This window comes from Ursus americanus, chromosome 8 (assembly GCF_024610735.1).
Source record: "Ursus americanus isolate L20-20 chromosome 8, mUrsAme1.1.p, whole genome shotgun sequence".
In the NCBI taxonomy this organism is placed as follows: domain Eukaryota; kingdom Metazoa; phylum Chordata; class Mammalia; order Carnivora; family Ursidae; genus Ursus; species Ursus americanus.
In genome coordinates this window covers 42493908-42499907 of record NC_142134.1, presented here as the reverse complement: position 1 = coordinate 42499907, position 6000 = coordinate 42493908, and the positions used below count along the sequence as shown (strand labels likewise).

Genomic DNA, 6000 nt, shown 5'->3' with positions numbered 1-6000 from the left:
ACCATCATCTTCATATTGGACTCAACAGTTTGCCTAATCCCATTAAAGGATTAGCAACTACCCGCCACTTTCCCTAAAAGACCCCAAGTTGTAAAGACGCAACCGCTTGGAGACCTCTCCGGACAGCCCCTTGTCTAGCTGAGCTAGGAATTTCTGCAGAAGGGACATTCTTGATTCCAGATGTATACTTTTTCTGGGCATTAACTGCAATTTCACGAGTTCTTTTTCTTCCTTTCAAAGAGAATGCAAAGCAATACAGCAGCGTAGGAAAATGCCCCCTAAATCAGGAGGCAAACTCATTCTGGAAATGATGGGCAGTTTGTATTTTCACGAACCTCTTTCCCGGCAGAACATCAACACCTCCCCCTTCCACCACCCCCACCCCATCTGGTCTGCTTCTCCCCGCCGCCCAGTTGTTGTCGAAGTCTGGGGGTTGGGGCTGGACCCCCTGATTGCGTAAGAGCAAAAAGCGAAGGCGCAATCTGGTTGCGTGGAGATTCAGAGCGCACGGAGTTCGAGAGAAACTTTTATTTTGAAGAGGCCAAGGAGGGGGGGGGCGCTTCATTTCCTGACAGCTATTTACTTAGAGCAAATGATTAGTTTTAGAAGGATGGACTATAACATTGAATCAATTACAAAACGCGGTTTTTGAGCCCATTACAGTTGGAGCTTGAGGGAGAAAAACAGAGGAGGGGACTACAGGAGAGGACTGGAAACCGTGGACACTTTTTACTCCATATGCAGGATTTTCAATACGAATTGACATAGGAGGAGAAGGTAAGAAAGGAGAAAAAAATAATTTTTGTTTCTAAGAGAAGTCCCTGATCAGGCCCTTTGGGCTACAAGAGAAGTAACTTCACTCAAACTTTGGGCGATGAGGGAAAAAACGGAGTTGAATTCCAGCTGTGTGTCCAGAGAGTCATTTATTTTGAATAAACTTCACTTGGAGGAAAGATAACCATAGAGTTAGAAAGTCTAGGGATTTAAAAAAACACATTTTCCAGACCTATTTTTAAAAGCAGTGTTTTCCTAACAACCCTATAGCCTACCAACGAAATTGTTTAGGCTTGCATTTTTGAGGTTTCTTTTGGGGTTGGGGGTGGTATTCGTGTATACTGGGACGAGCACCAAGTAATGCTGGGAGTGGGGGCAGAGGTGTTTGCCCTCTTCTTGGCAGTAGGTCCTGGAAGGCGACAGGTTTTTAATGAGTATTTTCATTCCTCGCCCGCGGTTTGGCGGGACGGCGCTGCAGCCGGTGGTGTGGAGCTCGGCTGGAGGACTGGGGGAGGTGGAGGGAGAAGAGCGCCGAGTGGGGCGCGGGAGGGGATGCGAGGAGGGGAGGCGTGAAGGGCTCGGCTGGAGAGGGCCGGACCTTGGGTGCCAGCCGGGGGCACATGGCGCCGGCCGAGGGCGCTTAGTACTGGACGGAGCAGAGCGCCGGGTGCGAGCCGGAGCCAGACACAGCACAACCGTGGCGGCTGCAGCACACGCAGAGGGGGCGCGGACGTGGGCGAGAGTCTGGGGGAGTCCCCAGCGGTTTGCGGGATCAGTTAAGTGAGAGGGAGAGCGGGCGCCAGTCCCGCGGTGCGCTGGGGTTGCGCGCCCTAGTGCGGGGGCGAAGGCGTCGCGGGCGGGCAGGCGGTCTGGAGTAATGACAAACACATTTGGCCCCGAGTGAAGAAGTCGTCGTCGCCTCGCATTCCAGCAAGTGGGATTTGAGGAATTTCGTACTGCGCTCCAAGGGGCCCTCATTGTGCGCTGTGGTCCCCACCCCCACTCTTCTCCGCGAGCCCCCTTTTCTCGGTGGAATCGTTTTCTTTACAAAGCCGGGGGCTCTACTGCTGCCCAGTCCCGGCCACAGGAAGGAAAGAAGGAAGATCGCCAGAGAAGTTCAGAACTTCTCTCGGGGAAGTTAGGGACGACTCGGAACGGAGAAACTTGGTTCCCAGGTAAGAGAAAGATGGTAAGCGAACCGGCCTCACCATCTCCCTCCGGGCACCTGAGCTCAAGATCCCCCCCCTTGGGTGTCCCTTTCCTCGCGGGGATGCGTAGCACTCGCCGCCTGCACTCGCCCTGCGCTGCTCCATCCTCTCCAGTGCCTCTGTTTCACTCTTTGCGCCAGCCTCCTTGCCTGCTTCCCAGCCCCTCCTTCCTCCTCCGTCTATCCCCATGGAAATCGGCTTTTCCTTGTGAGATTAACTTCTCCCGGCACTGCGGGGGGGACGGGCGGCGTCCACTTGGCTCGGAAACAACTGGGGTCAGCGGTTCTGTTCGGAAAGGGTCTCAGCCAGCTCAGAGCCAGGGGGACTTGAGTACAACTGCCCTAGGGGCCAGGAACCCGGCCGCCTGGCCAGGTGTGCGGGAGCTCCAGTGTCCTGGCCAAGCGTCCCCAACGGGAAGAAGTCCTGGGCCCTCTGTCTGTTGGCTGTGCGTCTTTCCAGCAGCCGGAGCGCCAGTCCCTCTCTCAGCAGAGCCTCCCTAGCTCTGCTAAGACCTCAGGATTGCAGAACGAGTACCTTGAAGAACTTGCCACTCACTCCATCTGCCAGGGTGAGAGGCAAACCCGGGCTGGAGAGGGAGCGCGGACGACCTTTATCAGGTCCGGACTGCCCCGAGCCCGGCCCAGCTGCCTGGAAAAGCCCCGGGCTGCGCCGTGTGGGAAATGGCTTTTTGGCTCCGCAGTCGAATTGCTCAACGTTTTGGACCGACTCGTCTCGCCGCAGTCGCTCACGACCAGAACTAGGCAGCTTTTTAGAGCAGGGAGACATCCGGGGCATCCGGGCAGGACAGTCAGCCGCACAGCTCACGGACTAACACCCCGGAGCCCAGCGAGCGTCCGGGCTTCTGGAGGGGAGGAAGAGTCTTGCGCACCGCAGCTGCAGCCCTGGTGGCTCTGGTTTTAACATCCCCCACCGTTTACCCGCCTCTGACCCACTCGGACCCTGGCGCTTCTGCTTTGCATCTCTTCCCTGTTTCCTCTTGGTTTCCCCCCTTCCTCTTGGTTTCTCTCTTTCCACTCTCCCATGATAAAGGGGCCCTTGCTCCGCTCCCCGACAGGCGAGGGCCCGTCCATCCTCGCCTTGACACCCTGGTCAGTCCCTGCTTCGACGCTCTTACACGGTGTTGTTTATGGTTTGATCCAAGTGTAACTGGGATGAGTCCCCGCAGCGGAGGTGGGGGTGGGGGTGGGAGGCAGAAATCGGGGCACCGGGAAGGAGCGGGTAGCTGACCCTCGGACCTTGCACCAGTCCTTAGGTGGACCGAGAGGGACTCGAAGCAGAACCTCGGCTCCCGGCCGCAGGTCTGCTTTCTTCCCGGGGCGCGGACTGGGGAGGGGCGTAGGGGGAGGGGCAACGGGCCGGGCTTTCCAGCTGCAAACGCGTCTGGCGCCGAGGCGGGCCCGTTTGGTGCCTCCTGGGGACCGGCCGTGGGCGGCGCGCAGCGCCTGGACGCGTCCTGCGGACGTGGTGGCCAGCGCCTTCCTGCAGACTCCAGCGGGTGGGACTCTCTCTGGCCTCCGGGGAGCTGCGACAGGGTTACATGCTGCTGATGGACGAGTGGCAGTTCTGGGGGAAAAGCTAAAGCTTGCTTGGTGACTGAAAGGTGCGGCTCTCAGCGTCCCTTGAGTCTGGCTTCGAGGTGCTGGGGGGAGGTCCCGCGCGGGACGCAGGCTCCGGGCAAGTTGCTTTTCTCTGCAGCGCTCTGGTCCTGGCTCTGCCGATGCATGTCTTTTGCAGAAATGGCTCTGCGGCTTTTCCTTTTGTTTTAAACTGAACAGGGAGTGAGAAATCGGTTGGAAAAATAGATCGGAGTAGCTAAAAAGGACCTCGGATTTGGGGCGCTCCCCTCCCAGCCAACTGCAGTCCTCCCCTTCCCGGAGAAAGGGAAGCGAGGGGAGCTTGCGGGAGTGAAGGTGCGCTGGGTTGCGGGGGCAGAAGCGAGCATGCTGCAGGGCGGCGCAGGGGGAGGCCCGGTTCTTTGAAGACAGGAGGTCTCAATCTCAGCGCCCCGCGGCCTTCTCCGTGGGCAGCTGCCCGCGGCCGTGTCGTTTTCGGGCCCATAGGAGGCGCTGGCGCGCGACTGTAACCCTAAACCCCTCGGCCCCTATCCCTCCACCCCTCCCGGCCCCCTCTCAGGTCTCAGCCGAAAACAATGCAAACGCCAAGCTTCGTGCCTGGGGCTCCAGGGCCGCTGCAGCTCTGAGGCCGGGAGTGCGGCCGATAGGGACGCTAAACTCCGACCGAGCGGGCAGCCCTCGCCACCAACCCCGGAGTGGCAGAACGGCCGAGGGCGTGGGGGCGACGGGAAGGGAAGCGGCTGGCGCGGGTTCGTGTGGGGCAGCGGGGCAGTAGGCGGGACCGTGCGGAACCTCCCCGGCGAAGGTAGTCGAGCTGCCGGGCCGGGCTGCGCTGTCGGGGACCCGGAGCCTGAGCGGCCGGCGGGCGGGCCAGCGAGCTGGCTGGCCAGCGAGCGGGCGAGCCGGGTAAGATTCGCGGGGCTGCTGCGCTCTCTAGTGGCCTTCCGGGGCGCGCGACGCCCGGCTATCCTGCCTCTGGCGCTCCGCGCTGGCGCCGCGTCGGAGCGCGGCGCTGAGCCCGAGGGCCCCGGGCCGACCGACCCTGTCGCCTTTGCGGCGGCCTGAGGCCTTGGAGAGACGCCTGCAGGCACGGTGTGTGTGACTGAGGAGGCGCTGGGGGGCGGCACGGGCGGGGTGCAGGGTTTGGGGATGGGCTGGGGGTGTCGTCGTGATTGAGCGTGGGAGAAGCGGAGGAAGGTGGAGGGTATAAGGTCCCGGGCGCTTTTGGGGGGTAGCCGCTGACTTTTGAGGCTCCTCGCAAGGTCCCCTGCCGCGCGGGAGCCCCCCGGCTGTTTGTTTTACGACCCTACGCTATTGAGCAACTGGAACAGTCGGCGCGGCCCCCGTGGAGAGAGGGTTTACGAGGGGTGACAATGGCCTGCGAGCAGGTAGGGCTGCGAGGCCAGGGTTACGGCGTCTCGGTCGCCACCCCGAGCGGCCCAGGTGGTTCCCTCCTGCGGGTGGGCGCCATCTCCCGGGTGGCGAGAGCGTGGGGGAAACAAAGCCCTGGGTCACCCGACCTCTTCTCCAGTGGCTTCTCCTGTCGAACCCTCTGAACCTGTGCGGCTGGGATGGCAGCGCCGTCTTCCGGGCTCCCGAGGCCCCTCTGCCCTGGCGGCCTCGCTCGCAGCGACGGTGCTGGTGCCTGTCCCTCACCGAATTCTCCTGGGGCCCCGAGGACAGTGAAGCGTTTTCGGTCAACAGTTGCCCTGTTCCTGCTTCCATTCTGTGGGCTCTGAACTGAAGTCACCACGACACCTAAAAGTACGATCCAAGAAAAGAAGAGATTGGAAGTTAAGATTTGGGACATTTTAGCACAGAACTAGCAGCGGCGTCTGTGTCTCCACGGACCCCGGGACGCACGTCCTTGGACCAACACTGTCATCTGCTGGCCACACTTGAGAACTGCAACGACCCTCTGTGGGAATGGGCTTCGTGGAGATTCGAAGCAAGTTGTGGCATGAGAAAGATGCATTTTCTGCCTGGTAGGACCAAGTGGAAGATGACTGGTTTATATTTACTACAAAGCTGCAAGAATCATTGGGCTGATCACATTTGTTTTGTGGACCTTTGTGTAGTTTTTCGCCTTAGCTCGTTCTTTGCATTTATGTAACGAGCAAAGTGCGGACCTACCACATCTATCAGAGCAGATCTGTGAGGAAGCTAAGCGGATATTTGCATATCCCTTTAAGAGTGAGGCGCTGGAGTTGGGAGCTTGGTGATCTTGAGTGCGCCGTAAGTGACTACACCCAAGGGTTCTCATTAGGAGTCACACCAGTTCGGTGACAATCAAAAGGAGGTGTCATTTCAGGCTTCCGTGGCTTAAAGATCTGATGCAGGAAGAGCAGAAAGGTTTACGAGCTCAGATTGTCCCATAAAATGCTCCCAAGTAAAAATACTCCAGCCACCACCCATCACTGGAA

The 6000-nt window shown here is 59.4% G+C and overlaps 1 protein-coding gene across 6 annotated transcripts in view; it reads left to right on the top strand.

The window, feature by feature from the left end:
• The first annotated feature begins 572 nt into the window (after positions 1-572).
• Positions 573-6000, top strand: part of PDGFRA (platelet derived growth factor receptor alpha) — a 45071-nt gene continuing 39643 nt past the window's right edge. The window contains exon 1 of one of the 6 annotated variants that reach the window (XM_045816004.2): positions 573-777. The gene's annotated coding sequence lies outside the window, so the exon portion shown is untranslated. Of the gene's footprint in view, positions 778-1833; positions 1950-3454; positions 3604-4354; positions 4484-6000 lie in introns of those variants that run through there. The other 5 variants (XM_045815997.2, XM_045816001.2, XM_045815999.2 and 2 more) reach the window with 5 other exon arrangements.